The sequence below is a fragment of the Equus caballus genome, chromosome 9, assembly GCF_041296265.1.
Source record: "Equus caballus isolate H_3958 breed thoroughbred chromosome 9, TB-T2T, whole genome shotgun sequence".
NCBI lineage: Eukaryota > Metazoa > Chordata > Mammalia > Perissodactyla > Equidae > Equus > Equus caballus.
The window spans coordinates 19595975-19623549 of record NC_091692.1 but is presented as its reverse complement, the minus strand read 5'-3'; the positions used below and the strand labels follow the sequence as shown (position 1 = coordinate 19623549).

The following is a 27575-nucleotide window of genomic DNA, read 5'->3' as shown; positions in this document are numbered from 1 at the left end:
TGGAGAAAATCATAAACCTTTATTAAAAGATATTTTAAAAGAGCTAAATAATGGAGAGATATGCCATATTCAAAGACTGAAAACCTTAATGTCAAATCTTCCTTAATTGCCTAAATTGATATATAGATTCAATACAATTCTAGTCAAAATCTCGACATGTTTTGGTGGGTATGTGTGTAACTGAAATTTGATTAGGCAATAGTAAAATTTATATGAAAGATTAAAGGGCCAAAAAACTCCTTAAAAAAAACAAGGGAGGAGGATTTGCCTTACCAGTTATTAATACTTAAATATTAAGACCAGGTGGTATTGAGCCAGCCCTGATGGCCTAGCAGTTAAAGGTCAGTGTGCTCCGCTTCAGTGGCCTGGATTCAGTTCCCAGGCATGGAACCACACCATTCGTCTGTCAGTAGCTATGCTGTGGCAGCTCACGTAGAAGAACTACAAGGACTTACAACTAGAACAGACAACTATGTACTGGGGCTTTGGAGAGGAAAGAAAAAGCCCAGGTGGTATTAATGAATAGATAGACAAGGGATAAACAAAACTGATAATAGAATAGAAAGCCTAGAAGGAAATCTACACATTTAAGGTTTAGAGCTGGCTGTGCAGATCAGTGGGGAATGGATTTTCAATAAATGGTGCTGAGATAACCAGTTATCCATTCTGGGAAAAAAAAAAAAAGTAAATCTCTACCTTATACCTTACCAAAATGAAGAAAAGAAGAGTGGGGATAGATTTTAGGTGAATTAAAGATCCAAATATGAAAGGCAAAATGATAAAACTTTTTGGAAACGACATAGGAGACTATATTATTTTGAGATAGGGAATGATTTCTTAAAATCTACAAAGCACAATACATAAATAAAAGAAGATTTATAAATTCAACTTCACTAAATTTAGGACTTCTGCATTCTTTAAGCACAAAACAAAGTGAGGATTTGTATGCAGAATCAATAAATAAAAGCCAGACAGTCCAACAGGAAAATGGGCAAAAGACTTGGAGAGGCACATCACCATAGTAACCTGAATGGCCAATAAACATATGAGAAGACGCTGAAACTCTTTAGATATGGTTCAAATACAAATTGAAACCACAATGAAATACCGTTTTACACTCACCAGACTGGCAAGTTTAAATGTCAACAGTATATATTTAACAAGGAGATAGGGCTTGGATTACTACAACTGCTATAGAAAATACAGACATTTATCTAATAAAATTGAAGATGAGCATATTCCATTACCTATAAATTCCCCTCCTATTGGAGTACCCTAAAGAAATTTTTGTACACAGATACAAGAATGTTCACAGAAGCACTCTGATAATAGAAAAGAAAAAACAAACAGAAGTAGATGTAACCCACATGTCCACCACCAGCAGAATAAATAAACCAATTGTGGTATAAATATATACATATATATGTATATATCTCATTAGTGAAAATTAATGAATTGCCAGTACACGCAATAACAAGAATGAATCTCAAGGGCATGGTGTTAAATGAAGAGAACAAACTGAACAAGAACAGGAAACTATGATTCCAGTCTCACAAAGCTCAAAAATATATAAAACTAAGCAATATCTTATTAAGGGATGTAAACATATGCGAGAAGATACAAATAAAAGCAATGAAATGCTAACCAGAAAACTCAGGGCAATGGGAAGCTCCGAATGGGAAGGAGCATGCAGAGATTTCAAAGTTGATGGTGAAGTTCCTTTGGGGAGTGTGAGGCTGGGGTGTGTACACCTTGTATATCTTTTGTGGATATATATACCCCAACCCCAAATTCCCCAAAGGAAATTCATATATGTATATATACACATCTTTTTAACTATTGAATATTAGATAAAAACTACTCCACCAAAATAGATATGACAACCACCAACCACCAATTTACCCACCACTAGTTGTGAGATAAAGCATTACTAATCCATCAGTTTCATTCTTTATGTTTAAACTGTTCTATGATTTTTATCAGAATATATCTCTACGTGACTTTCTCAAAATTGATTTTGCCAAAACACTGTGAATCTTCTGGCTTCTCAGTTTTAGATCATTTAAAAAATTGGAAGGAGGCAGGGAATCGTAGCAGACTTATCCGTAATGAGCTACTGCAAATTGTGCTCTCGATGATATTCCTTCTTTATATCCTTTGCTTCAAACATTTTACAGTTAAAAATGCTTCCAAATGAAGGTCAGTGGCAGTTATGGAGAGATTAGACCTAGATAGAACATAACAATGAGTTTGGATGTGAGAAAGGAACTGTTGGCATTTTTCTTTGGTAATCTGTCAAGAATATTGGAGAGAGGCTAATAAAGACGAATTGCATCAAACCATCTCCTGCTCTAAGTCAGAGCCCCACGCATATGCCACAGTCTAAGGATGGTTCTGGTGTTAGAGGTCAGACAAAATTCTTCTACGAACTATTCTTTTCTTTTCCAGAATTTTCCATGATGAAATAATCTTTTCGCCATTGGTGTCTCAAGTATTCATGGCATAATGGTCAAAATTGCTCTGAGCTTTCCAGCGGAGAACATCAAGAGGGGCAGCCCAATGTGGTGGGAGTGCACGGGCTTTGTGGCAGCCCAGTAGTGACATCCCACTCCTTCACTTACCATCTGTGTGGCCTTGGGAAACTGATGCAATCTCTCCTTGATTGAGTTTTCTAATTTCAAAATGATAGAGATGATCATAGACTTGTTCTGAGAGTTAAATAGTCAATATACAAAGCACCCAGCACATAGTAGGTGCTCCAGGAAAGCTTCTTGCCTTTCCCAGCTATTCCCTTTTCACTGACAAATAAAGTCCTCTATCCCAATGTTGTGAACATCTGTTTACAACTGGCCGAAAGCTAGAATTTGAGCTTATTGAAGAAGGATCATTAATAGAGTGGGGATGCCTAGGTTCCTATTCTCACTGCTTATGATTATTGTATTTCTTCAAAAATGCTTTATGAGCATGTAGAGCAGTTTTCTGTTGCATGAGCTTTATACTACAAGCAACTTTACACTTATCTCAAAATTCTTGTGGGAAGCCAGAAAATAAGTCTGAGCATGACTGAGATCATAATAAACTAATGACAAAGCAAAACCACTAGAAACAAATGTGAAATCACAGGGATTAAGGAACTTCATTTGATTTTTACCTACACATTTTGAAAACCATTTAAAAGATATTTGTATTTTCTAAATTTTGTGTTGTTAAATATAGACTATATTTTGACAATCTGGAAAACAACGAACTATCCAGTTTTTTTTTTAATTTTGTGTTGCTAAATATAGATATTTTGACAAAATGGGAAACAGAGAATTATTTTAAGTCTGGCTTCAAGAGGCTTTATCATTCTCAGCTGGTGTCTATTAGTGTCTCCTGAGTACATGGCTTTGCATTTTCCTTGGCAGAATATTAAATAACATGAAAATATTAATTCTTGCCCTCTAAGGGTTTACATTCTAGGATATCTCACTCATTTGGGAGAAAATAATTCTTTCATTTTGAAAACAGTAGGCAGATGGTTTAATCCATTGGGTTTAGTTTCAAACAAACAAACAAAAACTTTTTTTTGAGGTGTAGAAAAACTAAAAGAAACAGATAAAAACATGTCAAGAGTTTTACATATAATTTGACTCTATGGAAACAATCAATATTAAGTGTTAAATATGCATAATATTTACACATTTATTCTGTCATCAATTTAGCATTCTTCTCCAGTTTTCAAGAGATCCCATGGAATTCGATACATATTTTTTCAGTATCTACAATGTGTCTGGTTGTTACGCAGAAATTCTATCATCATTGGTTCGTTTAATATTTCTTGAGCACCTACCATGTGCCAGATACGATTCTGAGTGTTGGAGACAAGATGCTAGAACAATACAAACGTCCTGCCTGTTCATTCAACACCAGTGGTCTTGAACTATTTTCTAAATTTCATAAAACCAATAAAGATGCAAGGAACTTTGAAACGTGTTTTGTCTGACATTTTCACTTTACGATGAAGGATGCTGAGGCAATGTCAGAATGTGTATTATGTAATAGGCATGTCACAAGTGTCCAGAATTATTTGAAGGCAGCTATGAACTGGAGATGGAGATCAATACTATCACAAATATTTCACCTGTAACTCCAGTTCCAAAACACACAGAAATTCCACAGGAACCTAGAATTGGGGATTAATTGATATTTACTACATATATACTACACTTAGGAAAACTTTTAGCTGTGCAATAAAATAATAACAAAGAATGCCCTTGGAAAGATTGATTCTAAAGCAGCAGAAAGAAGAGACGTCCTGAAAGAGAACTTCCTAACAAGTCTTCCGTCTCTTCTTTTGCCCACTTCTGATCAAGTTTACCCACAGCAGTCAGAGGAAGCTTTTGAAAATGCAAATCTATTTATGTCTCTCTTGCCTGCATAACACCTTCAAGATTTCTCATTGCATATAATCTGTGATATAGTTAAGATGGTTAATCTTATGTGTCCACTTGATGGACCATGGAGTGCTCAGATATTTGGCTAAACATTATTCTAGGTCTGTCTGTGAGGGTGTTTCCAGATGAGATTAGAGTTTGAATTGCTAGAGCCAGTTAAGGAGATTTCCCTCCCCCATGAGGGTGGGCATCCTCCAACCTGTTCAGGGCCTGAATACAACAAAAAAGCAGAGGAAGAGAGAATTCACTCTCTCACTCTCTCTCTGCCTGACTGCTTGATCTGAGACATTGGTCTTTTGCCCTCGGACTGAGACTTAAATCATCAGTACTCCTGGTTCTCAGCCTTTGGCTGCAGACTAAACTATACCCTTGGCTTTCCTGGGTCTCCAGCTTTCAGACGGCAGACTGTGGGACTTAGCCTCCGTAACTGCATGAGTCAATTCCTTATAACAAATCTCTTTGTATACATATAAAGATACTATGTTATTATAAAGCTAAGATATGATAGATAGATAGATAGATAAAGATATAGCTATAGATATATCTCTTATTGGTTCTGTTTTTCTGGAAAACCCTGACTAATGCAACAGCCTAAAACTTTCTGCATAACCAGGTTGCTGTTGGCCTCGTGAGGCTCACTTCACACAGATCACTTCCTGGTCCCAGGGCTCAGAAACACTGAGCTTCTTCCTGACCCTCAGACACCTCAGGAGGCCCAGCACCTTCTCCACTCAGGACCTACTCGTATTCTGTCCCCTCCTCGGAGCACATACATGTGTGTCCCCTCCTCAGGACACACCCTTTCTCTGGACTATTCTTCCCCTCCTCTTATGCTTGGCGAATTGCAAACCATCTTACAGATCTCAGCTTAAATGTTGATTTCTGAGGGACGCCTTCTATCCCCAAACTAGATTATGTCCCCCTTTTATAAGCTCCCATAGCCCTGGTCTTTGTCCTTCACAGCATTTTTCACAATTGTGATTAAGTAACTATTTGTTTAGTATCTGTTTCTTCTTTAAAGTGTGAGGCCCATGAAAACTGGGACCAGTTTTGCTGTCCAGGCTAGGTCCAATGTTTTGCCTTTTTACAACTGTATCCCCATCATTGAGCATGGTGCTTATATATAAAAATAAATATTTAATATACAGATAAATCAGTGAATGAATGAATGTCATCCTCAAGCTGGATCTACCATGTATTAGTATCCCAGAGTCACTCATTTGAATGGCTTTTAGTCAAAGTAGACTCTTCCTCAGCAAGTGTGGATTGAGAACATCTTTGTAATCCTATTACTTATCATGTTGCCTGGTACATAAGATTTTGTACATGTTGGATGAATAGATGATGAATGGATGGATGGACAAAAGAAACCAAATCCAGTAATTAAGTTTGTCTACAGTTAAATTGATTTGTTTGTTTAAAAAAGCATAATTATCATCCTCACCAAATAAGCTGAACAAATCTGCACAGATTTGAAAAAGTTCAAGATTAAAGGATAAAGAAACTGAAAGGAAAAAACTTACTTCCCCCCAAACTCTTAAGGTTTTGTTGTCTATAGTACACGTTTTGCACTTATATACTAACGTGTTGGTTAACTTTATATAAGTGTATGGTTTATCACCCCAACCACATTATAAGCTTCATAAGACCTGAGAACATATTTTATATTTCCCTTTATCTTCCCCTCAACTTCTACAGCAGCTGACACAGCACCTAGTATGTAAGAGGCACTCAGTCAATACTTACTGTATGTAGCAAGACACAGTGCTACTATATTCAGTTGAAAGCTGATGGGCCAATTCATTTTCATGTGCTGTAGATGAATGCTGGTTTTGTCTCCCCGAGCCTCACTCAAACTTTATCCCCAGCTTCCATTCTCTGATTGCTAAAACAATGCTGTTATCCAGGTTGCAAACACTGGACATAAAGATGGATACAGAAAAGATGCAAATTGACTCAGAGCTCAAGTTACTGAAAGTCTAAGTTACAGTGGCAATTGTGACAATGGTTAGAATAACAGTAAGTTAAAAGTGGTCATTGTGAGTTGTGATTAGAACAACCGTAATTTAACAATTTAGTTTGTGCTAATAATTAATCCAGAAAAAGATTAAAATATAGTTTCTAAAAGAAAATACATTTGAAAGATTTGTGTATTTGTTATAACTTGCTAAAATCCAAAAGAAAAAAAGATCATACTATCAAGTTTATAAATGGTATTTTGCTAGTTGTTAAAAATTCTCATTAAAAGAAAAGACAGAATTAAAGCACTAGGTCCTGTCAAGGTCTCATATACTTGGGAAAAGAGAGAAGGAAAGAAGGAAGAAAAGGAGGGAGGGAGGAAGGAAGGAAAGAAGGAAGGAAGAGACAGCCTAAGTCAAGAAAGCTGGCAAGATTCCCAGAGTCTGCCAATCTTTGTCCTCCTCACTCTGCTCACCTCTCAGCACTGAGCAGCCTGTCACCTATAGGCTCAGTTCCATTGGGTTTTTGAGCCAACCCTGTACACCTGTACAAAGCTGGATTAGCCCGTGGACTAATTTCCCCTTACCTAGGCATGAGATGATAGCACCCCATCAGGAAAGATTATTGAACATGCACCCTATACATGTACCTTTATTTATATGTAAATTACATACAAGTTATATGCATCATATTATTATATCCATCTTAAGACATACATAAGAGGATAATTTTTTAAAGAACGAGATAAAAAGAAATATAAATGGCAGTGCCAGTATTTCTCTTCTTCACGCCATTGAATCACCACACACTCCCTGGGATGAATGCTCCCAACTTGGAGACCTCTGCTGGAAGCTCCTCTTGGAAGTCCCAGTGTGTTTTTCCCATCTGTGTGACTGTGTGTCTGCTTCTTGATTCGCCCTCAGGTTCCCTAGTCCTACCTGCCCGCCAAGAGCCCGCCCTCTTCTGAACCCCAACCCGCTCATCTGGACTCCTAAAACTCTGATTTTTTTGTTTACAATCCTTTCCTCCTGGAAGCATGAATCCTGCTCTTAAACCTCAGCCACTGATTGGGACGTCGATCTGCAAACGTACAAAACTGCCACCACGAAGGCGCCACTCACCTGGCCCAGACATTGGCTTTGCCCGGAAACTCCTGCTGTTATATCAAATCCTTCAGGTTGCTTGGCTACTACAGTGCTGCTCCTCAGGAAGTAAGACGGGAGTTGTCCAATCCAGCGTTACTCCTATTGACAATAGTTACTTTTCTTTCTCTGCTCCTGAGTCACATAATATACAAGCAGGGCTATGTCGATCTGACAGAATACAGCAGCACAAATCACAGTGTTTATTATAATGTATGTCTAATATATCTTTGATGTCACTTGTATTGACTTTCCTATTAATCATTAGCATACTAATTAAATAGAAATTCATTTATTACCACATTTTAGATTAGATTGGCTTTTCCCCCTTTATACCATCTGGTGTGTCCTCTTCCAGTACCATCTCTTTCACATACGCAGTCTAAGGGTTATAAAACGCTCTGCAAACATAATAACCAACACCACAGTTAAACAAATGCCTTCAAAGGACGAGAGAAATGCTTTGTTGAGCTTTCTGATATCAGTGCTTTGAGTCAGCTGTGAGGCCGATAGCAACAATTAGACCAGTCTGGAATGCTCAGCATCTCCAAAGTCACAGGAGTCTCTAAAATCAGGAGTAGGGAGCTTAGAGTTCTGGCCTCGGCTCCCTTCTCACTCTAAAATCCTGTTATTCTTGAAGTTCTCATAGCTGACTAAGTTAACGAATTATCAAGGGAGAAAATGTAAGAAGACTTAAGAAAACCTTGTTCCAAAAGTTCTATGTCTAGGGGTCATCAAGTATGTTTAAATTTGGTTATCTCACAGGAAATATTGCAATAAAGAAATAAAGAAAAGGCAACAATAAAAATCATCTTATGCCTATATACAAAAGGAGTAACTACAAAATAGTTCTAAAACTGAAAACAAAACACAAGGTATCCTAAACAAGGACGCTAAATTGTCACAAAGGAACACTGAAAATATAATGACGCTTGAACAATGTGAACAATTAAAATATAACATTGAGAATGAAAATATAATCATATTTAACAATTACTTTCTCTCACTACCTTAAACTTGGTAAACTAGAAAACCTTCAGGAAAAATCCACGGTTAGATAAAAGTATGAATGGAAAAAGTGAAAACAAGATAAGAACATTCACCAACACTGCATTATTTCAACGAGTATTTCATTGTTAGAGAAAATTAGTGGGAAAAAACCCTTCCAATTTGATCGTTGCATTTTTCAAGTCTAGAACTTGGAGTTCACTCTCCTTCAAATGTGCAATACCATTTTTTATAGTTTCCAGTTTCTTGATGAAATGTTTAAGGCTGAGTTTTATCTCTACAGGCATAATAAACATGGTTTATGTCAGTCGGCCTCTGGAAATTCCACTATCCAGATGTCCCATGGTCTGTTTCTGAGTGCTGTTGCTTCTCACTCATGTTTTCTTCGGTCCCCTGTGTGTCTGGTTATCTTTAACGATGTAATGGACATCATAGTTGAAAAAAAACCTTATAGTAATAATATGAGGCTGAGGATGATATTTATCCTTCTCCAAGAGAAGATTTTGATTTGCTTCTGCCAGGAGCTCAGGGGCACTGACAATCTAGGATCCATTTGATCAAACTTCAGAGTTTGAAGTTTTGGGGACCCCGGATAACTTGAAGCCTGGCTGGAATCCATGCAAGAGTTGATGTACATCTGGTTCACTCTCACTCCTAAGGTGCAGCCTTTTGGTGCCCCATTCACAATCTGGGTGTTCCCACAGACCCCTCACCATTGTTTTCACTGGACTCCAGGGTTGATCCCCCTGCACTGTGAGGCTATTACAAGCACTGCCCAGCCTCTCAGCCACCTGTTCTGGGTTGGCAAATGCCCCCACCCCAAAGCGAAAGTGGTCTCGAATGCCAGGCTCATGTTTCCTGGTTTCTATCTTCTCCCAGGTCTTAGTAAAATAGTTCTTTACTATCTTGTTAGTTCTTAGATGCTTTTTGAAAGATTTTTAAAATATTTTGTCAAGCTTTTTAGTCAACATCAATAGGAGTGTTGGTCCAAATTACCCAGCTCGTCATTAAAGGGGGCAGAAGTCCAACCACAGTTCAAGTTTAAACATCTGCTGAAAATGGAATGAGATAAAAGAAATCAGCATATATCATTGTTCTTTCAAAGTTTCCTATTGAGCAACTAATATATGCCAATGTTTTCTTATATCTAATTCCAAAAGAAAGTATTCAATGAGGTTCACCCAAATTTTAGAATGGATTTCATTCAAATGTGTATTAAACATAAATCAGCTCCATACAACATATCAGTCAATAAATATTTATTGAGCATCTACTATGTGCCAGCCGCATTTTAGGAGCTTAGGATACATCAGTGAGGAAACAAAAAACTTCCTTACCCTTATGGTGCTTATATTCTAGTGATAAGAGCCAGATAACAAAAAATTAAATACATAAAAAGATAAATTATATGGTATATTATATATTGATATATAATATTGAAACGTGGTAGGTGTTATGGAAAACAGTAGAACTGGGTAGGAGATTTAGAGAATCAGAAAGAGGAGAAGAGTCATAATTTTCCACAAAGTGGCCAGAGTAGGCTTCTTGAAAAGATGAAATTTCAGCAAAGACTTGAAGGTGGTGAGGGAGTTACTCATGTGTATATCTTGGGGCAGAGGGAATAGCCTGTGGGAAGACCCTAAGCTAAGACTGCGTCCATCCAGATCATGTAAGATCAGGGAAGCCATATGTCTAGAGTGGAGTAAAAGAGGGCATGAGGAGGAAAGGATGAGTGAGGAGAGATAATAGTGGGGAGATGGGGTACAGCAGGTCCTATAGGGCCTTGGGGCCATTGTAAGACTTCTGCTTTCACTCTGAGTGCAATGGGGAGCATTGCACTGAGCAGAGAAGGGACTTGACCACTCTGGCTGGAGTGTTGAGAATAGGAAAAAGAAGACCAGATAGGAGCCCACTGCAGTAACACAGACAACAGATGGTACTGTCTTAATATACTTTGGATGTATTTTCAAGGTAAAATCAATGAAATTTTGACAGATTAGATGTGGAAAGTGAGGGGGAAAAAAAGAGGATGCAAGTATATGTCTCCAAGATTTTTGGCGTGATAGGTGGAATTGCCGTCTACTGGGAAGAGGAAGACAGAGGGTGGAGCAGCTTTGGGGAAGATTAGGAGTCCAGTTTCGGTTGAGTTTGACATGTCTGTTAGACAATGGAGATATTCATCCAGGTTGGATATCCAAGTGAGGAGATAAGGTGAGAAATCTGAACTGGAAATATAAGCTTGAGACTCTTAAGCTAATAGTTTATATTTAAAGCCATGAGACTTAATAAGATTTCCTAGGGAATAAAAATAGAGGAAAAAAGATGTTAAGGACTGAGCACTCAAACATTAAGAGGTCCCAATATCATTCATATATATTAATTTGAGGGAGATAAAAAGAAAAGCTGAATGAAGGGCAATAGGAGGACAATAGGAGAGGATATATGAAATCAGGAAAATACAGGGAATGTGGCCAATAATTATTTCCCTTTCTAGCTACTCCTTGCCAGATACTTTATGTCTCTCCACATGGCTCTTTTATTTCCTCGGAGTCAGAAGTAGCTGTCATTCCAGCTATGCAGGCCGGGACTATCAGCACATCGCACTTCAGAAATTTCCTACAACGCCCAAGGAGATTTTCAGAATCAGCAGACACAGAAGAAACAGAAAATAAGTTCTCCTCCTACCGATCCCAGTCAGTGTCAAAACAGCCCTGTGCAAAATTGTGGCAAAGGTGAACTTCATCTCCAGTGTCGGTCCAGCTTCCTGTCTCTGTCCCTTCTTCCATCCAGTGACTCTGAATCTTCGGTCCCACCAGGCCCACAGTGACCTCAAACTGACCACTGTCTAATACCCCTGACACCCCAAACTTCAACACATCCCTCCTCTTGTCAAAACTTACCTGTTCTGTGTCTCAGGACTTCACAGCCTTACACTCTGCTAGGAAACAAAAGCGCTATCCTCTGATAGGGATTCATTGTGCAACTCCTCTCTGAAAAATTTGCACTTAATAGCTGCTTTCAAAACTTCCAAACTGACTAAAGAGAGGGAAGTAAGAATTCTTTGATACAGTGGCAAGCTTCACCATAGAAACGAAAGGAGGAGCAAATGCACTCCCATTGCAAGAGATCCTATTCAAACCGTTTACGAAGAATCCTACTAATCACCCTGGCCAGCAGAGGCTGGGCAGTCTGCCTTCTTCGTATGTATATCTAAGGGTCAGTTTAACTTGGGGTCTCCTACAGGCAAACTAAGACTATTTGACAAGCACTGAGCTCACATTACAAAATGATGTATCTACAGATTACCAATTAGTTTAGACACTCATTTCCTGTGAGTATTAGGTTGAACCATGTGAATCAGGGTTTTCTATGTCAAAATTGACCAAATATTGTCCTCTTCATTTGGTTTCATCTAATACACACATGTACATATTTATTTTAACACACAGACGTAATTATTTTATGGTTTTCTTAACTAAAACTACCCATTTCTCTTACCATTTGTGATTGCATAAATCCACATGTCACTGGAATTATCATTGGAGACATGTGTCTCCTTGAATGTGAATGACCTCAGCAAAATGCTTTTTATAAAATGCCTTCTGCCACTAATGTAGCAAGGGGTCTTAGGGTTCACTATTTAAGGCAGAAAGTCTATTCTAGGCTGACAGGCCTGTAAGACTCTTGGCCCCACTAAGAAGCCATTCTTGCAAGCCTGGTTGACCCTTTCAAGCCCATTTCATAGAAGCAATTAATGTTCACATCTTAGAGGTAGAGGATTTAACCCATTGCTTTATGTTCTTTTCTTGGTTCAAATTGTATCATAAACCTTACACTCAACAACGTAATCTTGCTCCTTGACTAGAAGGACATTTGCTTTATGGCTCCTCAGAGCATGTTTTCCTGAGGGGAGGGCTCTGCCTGAGTTTGCATCTCACTTCTGCCCCTTAGCAGTTATGTGACCTTGGTCAAATCTCTTGTGACAAACCCTGGTGGATGCTCATCACACTTGTTTCCGCTTCTTCCTGGAACCACATAAGTACCAGCCTCCCTTGAGATTAGGGGCAGCCATGGTACTTGCCCACGAAATGTGAACAAAAGTGAGTATGTGTCACCCCTGGACACAGCCATTAAGAACGAGCACTCCAAGATCTCATCAAGATGACAACATAGGCAGACTCTGAACTCACCTCCTCCCACGAACTCAACCAGGTTACAACTATTCTTGGAAAAATTACCCGGGAGAGAGAACTGAAAACTGGACAAAGAGAACCCCCACAGCAAGGAACAGTCCTGACTGAGGCAGAAGAGTCAGAAATTCCTTCTGGAGAGAAAAAAAGCCCCTTCACAAATCAAAGAGCTTCACAGCTGGCTGGGCGGGAGCCACCCTAAGGTACACAGCCCTCCCTGGAGGAGTGGGGACTGGAGCAGGGGCACATTACTGCTATGAGCACACTTCAGACTCAGCACAACTGAGACGAGTGTCCTACTATCTGGCTTCACCTGCTGTTAACTGCAGTGGGGAATACCCCCAGAAAAGCTATGGACATAAGCAGAATAAAGCCAGCTCTTACAGGGCCCACACACAAATTCTTCTGTCTCAGAGAGCAATCTAAAATCATCAGAAAGAAAGGTTCACAGTCCTTTTGTGAAAAGAGACTCAACTGGTAGGCTCTGGGTGCATCTTGGTAAGAGGTGAGACCTCTCCAGGGACTGAGACATTGGTGGTGGCCATTGTTGTGACCTGGTGCAGGCATGCTGACACAGACACTGGCAGACACCATTGGAGTTCTTCCCCTGGCCTGTTAGCACAGGGGTCTGCCACACCCACTAGAGCACAGATTTAATCCAGTTCAACCAGGGCAAACATCCCCTCTAGGGACTTGCCCCACTCAACAGCAAGCTCTCAGGCTACTTGTTGGCCTACATAGACTGGGTGCCTCAGTCCTCTACAGGCAGACGAGTGTGTCCACCTCTGTGGGGCAGGGCCTGTCTGAGGACCAGATGAACTGTGGGGCTCGTTGGTAGAGAGGTGGAGGCCTCTGCAGTGGGGTGACTGGGTACTCTCCAGGGGGTTGGGAACTGTGCACAGGCCAGGACTGTGTTTACAGTGTGTGTGGCCCTTGGAGGGGGGAGGAGCTTATCAGTGGCAGATCTGTGCTTCACAAACAGCCACAAAGGGGATCAGCTCCACTTTCCGAAGTCTGAAACAATTGGGTGTTCCCGTACCTGTGGCCAGCACCACTCAGCTGTAATCCTAAGAGAGCTAACAACAGCCTTGGATACCTGAGGCCTACAGCAATTGTAAGACCCTGAGCCTAGCAACCAGCTACACTGGGTGCCTACTCATTGAACAGGAAAACTGAAATAGGAGTGTGCTATTAGACCTTACAGCCAACAATGCTGGGGCTCCCCAACCCCAGTTTACAAACAGCCAGCCAAGGAGGGAAAGCCTAGATTCCCTGGGTACCTGCAGTAAGAGAAACCCTGTCGCAGCAGGAGGACACAAGTATCCCACACAGGGGTCACTCCTGGATCATTTGGACTGGTGATGAGAGGGAAGCACACTGCTGGGCCTCAAAAGGCTTCTCTTACATAAGGCCAGTTCTCCAAGATCAGGAGTTATTGCTGACTCAAGTTATAAAAGATATAAGCACAGAGAAAGAGGCAAAATGAGGAGGCAAACAAATATGTTCCAAGCAAGGGCACAGGATAAAACCCCAGAAAAAGAACTAAATGAAAGGGAAATAAACAATCTACCTGACAAAGAGTTCAAACAAAAACTCATAAGGATGCTTACTGATCTTGGGAGAAGACTGGATTAACACAATGAGAATGTCAACAAAGAACTGGAAAATATAAAAAAGAACCAATCAGAGATGAAAAATACAATACTGGAAATAAAAAATTCACTAGAGGGACTCAATAGCAGAGTAGATGATAAAGAGAATGGATCAGCAAGCTGGACAAAAGACTAGAGGGACTTGCCCATGCTGAACAGATAAAAGAAAAAAGAATTAAAGAGAATGAGAACTTTTAAGGGAATTCTGGGACAATATCAAACATACTAACATTAGTGTTATAGGTGTCTCAGGAGGAAAAGAGAAGGACAAATGGGCAGAGAATCTATTTGAAGAAATAATTGCTGAAAACTTTCCTAACCTAAGAAGAAAAAAGACATCCAAGAACAGGAATCACAGAGAGCACCAAACAAGAAAAAACCAAAGAGGCCCACACAAAGACACATTATAAATAAAATGTCTAAAATTAAAGATAAAGAGAGAATCCTAAAAGCTGCAAGAGAAAGGCAACAAGTGACACGTAAAGGAAAGCCCATAAAGGCTATCAGTGGACTTCTCAGGCAAAACCCTACAGGCGAGAAGAGATTGGCATGACATATTTAAAGTGCTGAAAGGACAAAACCTACAGTCAAGAATATGCTACCCAATAATGTTATCATTCAGAATGGAAGGAGAGATAGTTTCCCAGATGAGTAAAAATTAAAGGAGTTTATCACCAAGAAACCAGTTCTACAAGAAACACTGAAGCAACTTATTTAAGTGAAAAAGAGAAGAAAACAAATAGGAACAAAAAAATTATCCAAAAAACAAAACAGTTAATAAAATCACTGGTAAAGGCAAAAATACAGTAAAGGTAGCAGATCAACCACCTATTCAGATAATATGAAGGTTAAAATACAAAAGTACTAAAATTCCATATCTCAGTGATAAGAGGGTAATGGACAGACACACAAAATAAGAAATTAGATATATGATTTCAAAAACACAAAATGTGGGAGGAAGTGAGTAAAAGAGTAGAGCTTCTAGAAAGAGGTCAAACTAAAGAGACTATCAACTCAATATAGATTGCTATATATGTAGAATATTATATATGAACCTCATGGTAATCACAAGCCAGAAACCTATAATAAATAAACAAATAAGTAAGAGAAAAGAAGTCAAACATTACTAAAGAAAGCCATCAAACCACAAGGGAAGAGAGCAAGCGAAGAAGAAAGGAACAGAGAAAAACTACTAAAACACCCAGAAAAAAAGTAACAAAATATACTACAAAGCCATAGTAACCAAAACAGCATGGTACTGGCACAAAAACAGACACATGGGTCAATGGAACAAAATGAAGAGCCCAGAAATAAACCCACACATCTATGGACAGCTAATTTTCGACAAGGGAGCCAAGAGCATACAATGGAGAAAGGAAAGTCTCTTCAATAAATGGTGTTGGGAAAACTGGGCAGCCACATGCAAAAGAATGAAAGTAGACCATTGTCTTACACCATGCATTAAAAAATGACTCGAAATGGATTAAAGACTTGAATGTAAGACCTGAAACCATGAAAATTCTAGAAGAAAACATAGGCAGTATGCTCTTTGACATCTGTCTTAGCAGCATTCAAATACCATGCCTGACCAGGCAAGGGAAACAATAGAAAAAATAAACAAATGGGAGAGACTACATCAAATTAAAAAGCTTCTGCACAGCAAAGGAAACCATCAACAAAACAAAAAGACAACCTAACAATTGGAAGAAGATATTTGCAAACCTTATATCAGATAAGGGGTTAATATCCAAAATATACAAAGAGCTCATATGTCTCAACAACAAAAAAACCAAAAACCCAATTAAAAAATGGGAAAAAGATCTGAACAGAGATTTCTCCAAAGAAGATATACAGATAGCCAACAAGCACATGAAAACATGTTCAACATCATTAACTATCAGGGAAATGCAAATCAAAACTACAATGAGATATCACCTCACTCCCATCAGAATGGCTACAATTAACAAGACAGGAAAACAATATGTGATGGAGAGGATGTGGAGAGAAGGGAACCCTCATACACTGCTGGTGGAGTGCAAACTATGCAGTGGTGCAGCCACTATGGAAAGCAGTATGGAGTATCCTCAGAAAATTAAGGATAGATCTACCACATGATCCAGCTATTCCACTGCTGGGTATTTATCCAAAGAACTTGAAAACACAAATACATAAAGATACATGCACCCCTATGTTCATTGCAGCGTTATTCACAATAGCCAAGAGTTGGAAGCAACCTAGGTGCCCATCAAGGGACGAATGGATAAAGAAGATGTGGTATATATACACAATGGAATACTACTCAGCCATAAGAAATGATGAAATCTGGCCATTTATGACAACTTGGATGGACCTTGAGGGTATTATGCTGAGTGAAATAAGTCAGAGAGAGAAAGTCAAATACCGTGTGATCTCTCTCATAAGTAGAAGATAAAAACGACAAACAAACACATAGAGCCAGAGATTGGATCGGTGGTTACCAGAATGGAAGGGGGGAGGGAAGAGGGTGAAAGGGGTGACTAGGCACTTGTGTGTGGGGATGGATTATAATTAATCTAGTCTTTAATTAATTAATTAATTAATTAATCTAAGTCTTTGGGTGGTGAACGTGATGTAATCTACACAGATTCAAAATCTATTATGGTGTACACCTAAAAGTTATATAACTTTATAATCCAATGTTACTGCAATAAAAAAAAAAAGAAAGAAAGAAAGAACAAGCGCCCCTCCTCCAGCCTCTGCTGGCCTTGGCTCCCAGCCAAGTGCAGAGGATCCAGGGTGGACCCTGGGGCCCTAAGGATGGCAGAGCCACCAGATGAAAAGAAGCTGTGCTCAAATGTCTGCCTGGAGCAGAGCGGTCCTCTCCTGGGAGCTCGTTTCATTGAGAGAGAAATAAACCTTGATTGTGTTCGACAACACAGATGTTGAGGTATTAAGAGCAGTTAGCCTACCCTACCTAATAGACTCCCTAATCTTTTATTTCCTCATCTGTAAAAGTGAAAACAATAGAACCCACCTCAGAGGGTCAGTGTCAGGGTTAAATGAGATAACAAATGTAAACTTCTTAGCACAGAGTTCGGCCCAGAGTAAGGCTGGATAAACGGCGGCTGCTTTACAGTTACCGTCAACATCGTCACCAGCATCACGATCTCTCTCTCATATTTTAGCTGAAATATTTTCTACATCCCTTAAAACAGACCACAGTTCCAAAAATAATCTTTTGGCAGTGCTCGCTGGGCAGCACACTTCCAGACCCAATATCTGACCCGTGCAGTCTGATAGCAGAGCTCGTGGGATACGATAAATCTTTTCTGGCTCAGAACAGTTTTCACTGGATAAGGTTAAACTTTTTAATGTCCATCATTTAGTGAATAATTAAAGTCATTACTTCCAATTGCTCTCGGGCATGCAAATGTAGAAAGTCCTCTTAGAGATACCATCGGATATCACCTATTTGCTATAAATCACATGTGTAGCCAGAAACTCCTTACACACAATGCAGGCTCTATAAGTGCTTGTTGATTGACTAAGTGGTATTTCTTTTTTCGGTCTCAAGTTTCCTAAAATTTTTGCTCACCAGCTGCATTTTTCATGGAAACATTATTTGTCACTTTGATTAATCTCAACAGAACACATCTACTTTTCCAAGGGCAGTTTCCTCAACATCATGAGACAACAAGTTTGAATTCACAACAGCATAGACTACACACTGGTAAGTGGAAAATGGAGTTTAGCTAATGCCCACATATAAGCCAACTTCAAAAGCAGCTGTGGGTAGTGATCACCAAATACAACTTTTTAAGTTATACAACTAGTTCTTCCTGAGGAAAAGTATCATTTACAGAAAATTTTGAAAGAAAAAATATAAAACCTTGAGCTCTGAATAGAAACAAGCAGCCTTCCAACACACTTTCCAAAAATTCTCTAAAATCTTCTCAAATAAATAATATTACTTTGCATTTATAATGCCTCCTCTTTATCTCCTTGCCCAACATATCGAAGTGCACACTGGAGGCATGCTTTACATTTAGTAAATCTGTAGTTTAATAAGCAATCATGTTTTGTTTTGCTACATCTTTTTCCAAAAGTGAATAAAGGTAGTTTATAAGCACATATACAAAAAATTACTTATGATATAGTGAGATTAAACAAAGATACAGAGAAAATTAGGCAAAGGGAAAATAGGGAAGAAAAATAAAGATGAAGCCATTGAGTGAGGTTGAAAAAAGTAGCAAATGCCATGAAGTTCTAAATACTTTCTGAAGATTACCCACAAATTTTTCTCTGAGCTTGCTGGTAACCAGTGCAAAAAGAGAAACATGATCAGTCACACAATTCACAAAGTCCATGACTATAACATCGTGAACAGTGTGCAGATCAATATCTTCACACTAAATACAATAAATTTCACAGGGCTATTTATTTTAAGCTCCATCAATATAAAAAAATTTAAAGACTCAACGGGACAAATGTCAAAATAAAAGGTCATATTACCTTCTAATGAGTCCGTAGAAACTCTTGGGCAAGGTCAAGGTTACTACGCTATTATTTGTGGAGGTAATTAGAACTGGATTAAAGAAAGCTTCCTACAGGATTGATTTTGGGTGCTTTTTTTAAAGGGCAGCAAGGATCCAGGGTAATAGATGCACAAACCAATGTTTCCAGACAAAGCATGATGGAAACTTTATGAGAACAAGTGATCCAAGATGGGGAGACCACAAGAAAATGTCCTTGGTAGGAAGGAAGTAAGACTTGACAGGAGAGTCTGGTTAAGGGAGGGAGGGAAAGAGGAAGATAGAAGGCACATGTGCTCCTGTTGGGATGGGAGGGGTGGGGGAATGTAACGGAGGTTCTTTAAGCACTCACAACAGTACCTGGTTTCTGATTCTCTGGACAGTAAGAAAGACTGAAAGAGATTGACGAAGAATATAACACAAGAACATGACTGGGGAACCACTCTAACTGAAACCCACAAACAACTCAGTGAGTAAAATCAGGAAGGAGGAGACCCATACGTGAGAAAGATCCATGGTCCAGCTGAGTTTGGCTCTAAAACTGGGCCCTCACATTTCCACTAGTTTGTGAGTTCATCAAGAGGAGAGTTGAGAGTAGAGAGGAGAGAAAGGAGCAGGGAAGACTGCCTGAATATTGTATCTTATTTATCAGTATTCTCAGTGCACAATGCAGGAAAGTGATGGAGCCGACACTCAGATTTTAGTTTGTTTTTGGAAAAAAGGACAAAATCCAGTTCATTCAAATGCAATAATTTATGGTGACTTAGTTAGTGTTTGTAAACGAGTGGATGGTAAGGTAAGGAAAGGGAGGCATCAAATATCTCTTGAAATGTTAGTACATAACAGAGAACAGAATGAGAGTGGTGGTTTGAACTGGAAGGACAAGTTAGGCACTGAGCAGCTCTAACTACAAAGCTCTTTGCCACTGTTTCAAATGGCAGTGAGTCAACCAAGTGCTAGTGTTCTTGTGACAAAAATGGATATGTACTTCAGCAAAGAGAAATAGACGAGAATGATAGACAAAACCATGATGTCATCCATACACAGATAATTAAATTTCAGAGAACTATGATTTTTTTAAAGGAGACAGTAATAATGGGGAATAATAATGAAACTTAGTGTAACAGAAAGAACACTTGGGAGTCGAAAGACTACGGATTGGGTCTCAGCTCCAATGCAAGATCTCTGTCAGACTTCTGTTAGGTCACTTCACCGGAGTCTTGGTTTTCTCAGCTGTAAAATGGGGGTGAGTGGATGAGCCCACTGGTTTTCAAACCGTGCTCTGCAGGCTTCAGGGGTTCCTGAAAGGAAGGTGAGGCGAACAGGCCAGGCCTCAGCCCCTGGACTCTGTGTTATTAGCAGAATAGATCGACTCTAACCTTTTAGCTATAACCTTTATAAAAGGCTTTCATGCATGGATTCTTCAGAAAAAAAGAGACCTACTGCTTTCAAAAAGCTGGAAAACCATTACACTAGATGACCTCTAATGTCCCTCACATCTCTAATGAATCCCATGAAGTTAGTGACACACTTGAGCAAAAAGTGTAAGCTGGTCCTATTGCCTCCATCTCACAGGTTGGAAATAAGCACAGAAAATTGAAGCAAATTCTCATTGAGGGAAATGCCAAGACTAGCCTCTAAGTCAGCTAAGTATCAAGCCAGACTTCATGTTTCCAACTTTTAAAGCCCTTTATGTTAGGAAAGACTTCTATCGGGTGATTTGTTTGTGTCGCAATAAGCACAAGCACATGATGTGGTCTCAATTTATGAAGTCACTTTATGAGAGAAGCTGCATAAACATTCACAGCAATATGTTTGGAGTTCGTGGAAATCTGTAATTAAAATGACTCCAAAATCATTCTGGTTTTCTTCCTAAATGTAGGATTTTTTCCTGATTTTGGCCTTCTCTGAACTGCCCCACCCCTTCTTATTTTGGGTTCCTCATACTATACGATTCTGCATCTTATAACTACAATTTGATGAATCATCAAAAAAATGCTATCTGACATTGAAAACTCACAGTTTTGTCAGGGTAAATTAGGTAAAGTGTAGTTATTGTGCAAAATTAACATTGATGAAAATGTCTGCCTTTTTTTTAAGATATCAATTTAATTTAAGAGCGATTAGTACTACTGAGCCAAAGTGAGCCATAATTTATGTAAAGCAATACGAGCAAAACTTTAAGAATAATTGTGGTCTTTAAGGTAGATTATGCTTGAGGCTGGCCCAGTGGCATAGTGGTTAAGTTTGCATGCTCTGCTTCAGTGTTATGGGGTTCACAGGTTTGGATCCCAGGTGTAGACCTATGCACTGCTCATCACACCATGCTGTGGCAGCGTCCCACATACAAAATAGGGGAAGATTGGCACAGATGTTAGCTCAGCAACAATCTTCCTCAAGCAAAAAGAGGAAGATTGGCAACAGATGTTAGGTCAGGGCCAATCTTCCTCACAGGAAAAAAAAGAAAAAGAAAAAGGTAGATTACACTTGTGTCTGAATTTAAATATCTAGAGTTATCAAGACTATAGCAATTGTTATAGAGATGATTTTGAAACCAGACTGCTTGTAATCCCAACCCTGTCATTTACTAGCTATGTAACCTTGAACTAGTCACTTACCCTCTCTGTGCCTCTGTTTCCTCTTCTTTAATGCAGAGATATTAAGGACTCAATAAGTTAATACACATATAGTGCAATTAGAACAGTGCCTAATCCATAAATGCTTAGTAAGTGCTAGTTTAAAAGACAAGTACATGAACTGGCAAAAAAAAAAATCATTATCTTGTCTAAACCACTGTTATTTGGTGTCTCTGTTACATATAGACAAGCATCCTAATCAGAGCAGCCTGTTTACACTAAAATGTGCATGTGAGGAGGGAGTGTAACTCGCCTCTCATATATGGAAGGGACTTCACTTTTCAATGGAAACCAAAGAAAGAAGAATGAATTCTATCAGCACCAGCTTTAAATAAAAAATTAGCAATTTTTTCTTCCTTCTTCTCTCCTTCTCTCCCTTTATGAATAAGTCAATCAAAAAGGCATTAGACTGAGGGGCTGGCCCGTGGCCAAGTGGTTAAGTTCGCGCGCTCCGCAGCAGGCGGCCCAGTGTTTCGTTAGTTCGAATCCTGGGCGCGGACATGGCACTGCTCATCAGACCACGCTGAGGCAGCGTCCCACATGCCACAACTAGAAGAACCCACAACGAAGAATACACAACTATGTACCGGGGGGCTTTGGGGAGAAAAAGGAAAAAATAAAATCTTTAAAAAAAAAAAAAAAAAAGGCATTAGACTGAAAAGAGTGAAGTAGGAATCTGGGGCCGAGGAGGGGAGGGTGTGCACGGTGGGGAGAGGGGAGTGTTGGGCAGCCCCGAACAGAGCATTGGAGCCTTTCCTATAGAAATAAAGGGGACTGCAGTGGCCCAGCACAAGGGCCCAAGAGGGCAGTGGTGCTGGGAGATTTGTGACATGGTGAGGTAGGGATGGTGACCGGCAAGATTTGCTACATACAAGGGAGACTGGTCAAATATGTAAACATATAGAAGATAATGGGAGACAGGAGGGAAACTCTGTGTTGGAGGATTCAGATTCGAAGTGTTGATGTGAACTCAAGATTGTCAGTATATATATAGATGCTTATAGAAGCAAGTCTAGTGCATGTGTGTGTACATGTATGCATATATTCCCTGGCTCTGTTCACTGAGAGCGTCTGAAGACAGGGCCGCCCCAATAGTCAGGAACACACTTAGCACCCAGATCCTGATTGCTAAATATTATTCTCCACTAAAAGGAGCCAGAGCTCCTTGCAGAAATGACTGATTCCAGGGCGGGGGCAGGGAAAATACCAGGTGAGCTTGGAGCATCTTGTCGTGTCAGATGATAAGAAAGTGCTTAAAGAGTGATGGGCACACATCAAAAGGACACGAAGTCAGTTTAAAGGGACTACCACTAGCCAAATCTGGGACCATGTGAACATCAAAATAATGATAACAATAGATTATAATCTATTCAATAAGAAAGGCATCCATGAGTCTATACTGATATACAGAAATCAATGAATAAATACATAGGGAGAGGAGAAAGCTTTTCCTTACAATGGAATACCATCGGATGAATGTGGGAGGAATTATGGAATCAGAAAATCACCATTTGGTAACCATGATAGTAATAATTAATTCAACCAAGAAATGGATGCTAAAACTAGTGGATGAAAGTTTGATGAGGAATGAAATATTTACATAGACTCAGAGTACCTCCCCACAAAATGCTTACTGATTACAAACGGGACAAAGAGTAACTTTCTGATGGACCTGAAAGTATTTGAGTCAAGGATCAAGGTTAACATCACTGGCAGTGAGACAAATAAAATTATATATCATCTGATAGAATGCAATGAGAACGCAGCATCAATTCTGTGATATTCCTACCCCAAAAAAGTATAACTTGAATCTAATCATGAGTAATCATCAGACAAACACAAATTAATGGCCATTCTACAAAATAACTGGCCTATAATCTTCATAAGTGTCAAGATGACTAATCTCAAGAAAAGAATGAGGAGCTGTTTCAGACTGAAGGACTCTATAAAGACATGACCACTGGATGCAACACATGGTCCTGGATTGAACCCCTTCACTATATAGGACGGCAGACGTGAGTGGCTCTGTGAGTCCCATGGCTATAATGTACCATCCATGGTAATGGACGTCAGGTAATACACATGGCATTCAGGGTGATGGAGCATCATGTCAGCAACTTGATCTCAAATGTCTCAAAAGAAATTCTTTGTACTACTCTTGCAACTTTTCTATAAACTTGAAATTATTTCAATTTTTTTAAAAAAATCATTATTTATTGTGAGAACAGTAAACACTGTATCTATTTTTAAACCCTATTCATAAAGATGTTGTGACAATTAAATGAGTTAGTCCCTACAAAGCATCTAGCATAATGCCTAGGACAGGGTAAGACCTTAAAAACATAGCTATATATAGTACAATACATGACAATATTAAATCACAAACACACACATTTCTCATTCCACTGGCAAGTGAGTAGGATCAGAAAAGTCAAACAAAAGGACTCAATCAGATGGTTGGAATTGCTCCTGCCATGAAGCAAATGTTAGGCCCAGATGACCTTGAGGCACCATTTGTACTTAATTATGTCTGGTCTCATAGTGCTAATTACCATATTTCCTCAGCCCTTTCAGAAGCATCTTCCTGATTAAAAAGCATTTATTAGGCACAGTACAGTGTATACCACCCCACCAAAGCATTATAAAGGCTTGATTAAACATTGCATTTTTCCAGGCTCCTCTCATACTCTTACCCATTCTCACTTTGTAAATGAAGATCCTGGTCTGAAGGGTCTCACCCAAGGACACCAAGCAGGTTGATGGCAGAGACAAGAACAAATACCTGGAGTCATTGACCTTGCTTTCCCTGCTGGTTCCAAATGACCAGCTAACCCTACCAAATTTGAGAATAAGGCTCCAACTCAGCCAAGTCTTACTAATAATAGCAACCCTAGTTCAATTTGTCCCTCTTCAGCTTCAACTTTGCACTTAGTTCCATATCCAAAAATATTGTCCCCTAGGGCTTAATGCAGCATTTCAAAATAATTGTATAAGATTTATTCTGTGCAGAAGTCCCTTTATTTTGAAAACTGTCCTCGTAAAAAACAAAAAAGAAGAAAAGAAAAGGAAAGGAAAATGCAAACTGCTCAGACCCAGTATCTGATTCTCCTCACACCGCCTCATTCCTGGCGCACACAGCCCGCTTTGACATCAAGGGGCGCTCTGCCAGGAAAGAGCCACATGGACTGCCGAAGGGAATCAGAACCTGACCCTCTCATCCCCCACACCCCCTTCTCCAGGGCCCCACTGCCAGCTTAACAAACAGTTAATTGCCTTTTCATACAAAGAGTTTGACAGCCACTCTCCCACAAACGACACTAAAATCTTACCCCCTGTATGGTTTGTGAAAAAACTGTTTCCATTTTTAGGAGAGCATAAGACCTGGCCCATTTTATTTAGAAATTAATAATAATTCTGAGTGCTCTCTTTTCTCTGTTCTGGAAGAGCAGTGAAGCAGCTCTGAAATGAAGAATTTAGTACTGTGCGTGCCAGGACAAAAACAGATGGACCAAAAAAGTTTAGATGGATGAATCTGAAAAATTGGATGACCTTTATTATACCCCAAAAGTTACAAAAAATTAGAAGAGCAAAACTTCCACTTGCCAGCAAGATTCTGTCCAATTTACAAATTTCATATTGTGGATTCAGGCACAGGAGCAAAAGCTCGCATCATTCCCTGGACAGCCGACATCATCTTCTGGCCATTGGTCCACCTCGGTCTCCTTCCCTGAAAAGTCTAGATTACTATTCTGTCCATAAACTAATACCTCCTCACTCCACTAAAAAGAAGGAAGGTTAAGGAACTCAATTCATGGTCACACAACTTCCTGAGATTCCTGAGGCCAGGCGAGGGCAAAGGATGTGTGCATTTCAGTAGGACGTTATCCAAATGAATCCAAGAACTGGCTCATTTCTCAGGCAGGCCAGCTCACTTCAGACTGCTGCCTGTTCCCAATTGAAGCTACTCACCTCACAGATTTACCCATAATCAGAACTGATGTAAGAAATGGCAGGAATTATACAATGCAACTGGATCAGCGCAAATTCAGCATCAATTACAAAATCCATTTAAAGCATCTACTGTATCAGTGATGGATCAGTAGCATATAGCTCTGTATATGTTCTGTGCTATGGAAAACATTTACTTCACAGACGTTCTGAATAATTCCTAAGCAATATACAAAACATACTGATGTGAATTTACAATATTAGTTATAAATTAAGAATGCCGAGGTAGAAACATCCAAGGTCCACCAAAACCCAGCTCTGCTCTACTTTTGGAATACGGGAGAATTACACCTCCCTACCGCCCTTGTATGGGGCAATGCAAGTAGCGCTAGCCAATGAGCTGTGAGAATGTGCCATTTCTGAGCCAGAGCATTTAATTGCTGGAGTGACACACTCCATCTCTACACTTGCTCAGCCATGATAAATCTTTATGTATCATGCTGATTGATGGAATCATACAAAAGTGGAATGAAATAGAGTAGAACCCCTTCTACTCCCAAACCCACGAGCAATAACTTTTTTCTGTTTTAATCTACTGAGATTTGGGCAAAACTTTGTTACTGCTACCAATGCCTACATTACACAATTTGCCTATAACATATGGTCTCTAAATATTTAACTTAAGTCTTATTCCCCAGTCTGACAGAACTTAGCAGAAATGATATAGGGTATGTCAGATCCTCAAAAGACATAAGAGGCATATGTCATATATGAGAACCTAGTGGCCATATCATGGAGAGCAAACAGGGTCATCTATGCGTACTCATATGGGAAGTCTCTGAAGGCATGGGGCACAGGAGAGTTAAGAGGCAGCTACAGAGGCCAGCCCTGTGGCCGAGTGGTTAAAGTTCACGTGCTCCACTTCAGTGGCCTGGGCTTCACCAGTTCAGATCCTGGGCACGGACCTACATACTGCTCATCAAGCCATGCTGTGGCAGCAACCCATATGGAAGAACTAGAATGACTTACAGCTACATATACAACTATGTACTTAGGCTTTGGGGAGCTAAAAAAAAAAAAAAAAGAGGAAGATTGGTAAGAGATGTTAGCTCAGGGCCAATCTTCCTCACCAAAAATGCATAAAAAAGAAAAAAAGAGGCAGCTACACAGCCTGATATCAAAAAGACAAGGCAATTCAAAGTCCAGGGAGAAAATTTGAGCCTTAACCAAGTACCACCAAAGTGATTGGACACTAGATGATTCTGTGTAATTTTACCAGTGTTTACTGCTGATATTGGCACCAAAGTACACACAGGGACTCTCTCTCTCACTCTGCACCATCCTAAAAAGCAGCACATGAACTGTGACAAAAAAGAGCTCTTTAATCTTTTAAATCAAAATCTCTTGAAATCCAACTAATCCTACAGACCTTTTTATTTATTTTATTTTATTTATGTTTTTCAAAATAGCATCCAGACACAGTCCTTAATAATCTCCTTAGACTTTATTTTTCTCCATTCCAAAACAATTGGCCCAAACAACAATCACCAGCCCCACACCCTTTAATTCATCCTCTCACCTACTGTGAACAGGTACCTTGTACATGAGCAATAGAGTCATAAAATCATAATATTTTTAAATCTTAAAGGAGACTTAGAGACTAACATCCACCCCCCAAAAACATTGGACAAGAAACAACAGCCAATTTTTAAAAAATAGTTTCCCAGTCCATGGCTTTGGTCTGTTCTTACCTGCCAGAAACTTCTATGTCATGAATAAAAAAAAAAAAAATCAGAGAAGCCACTGTACATTAATATAAACATATCAGAAAAATATCCTACTAATAATTAAATCAGAACACAAGCTGCTGGTATCCCTTAGGTTTTTTTTTTTATTAATAGCAAGATGTTGTCATTTGCTCACATTCTTCAGCTTATTAGGAAATTTGGACTGTAATTTTGGATCCTGAGTCGAAAGAACTAATTAAATGATAAATGTCATTTTTTTTCTTGACTTACACAACCAGAATTTTGAATAACACATTTTTCTATTGTGCCAAATCAAGAGAGAAAATATTACTCTTCTGATCTTGA

General features: G+C 39.3%; 1 long non-coding RNA gene across 1 annotated transcript; it reads right to left on the bottom strand.

Annotated features, from left to right (window-relative positions):
- On the bottom strand, positions 1 to 24392 carry LOC138915517 (uncharacterized). Its single transcript, XR_011421573.1, has 4 exons — positions 24228 to 24392; positions 7517 to 7708; positions 6183 to 6353; positions 1 to 2227 (listed from the first exon to the last, which is right to left on the bottom strand). It is a non-coding gene; the product is annotated as an uncharacterized lncRNA (long non-coding RNA).
- Between the last annotated feature and the right edge of the window lie 3183 nt (positions 24393 to 27575).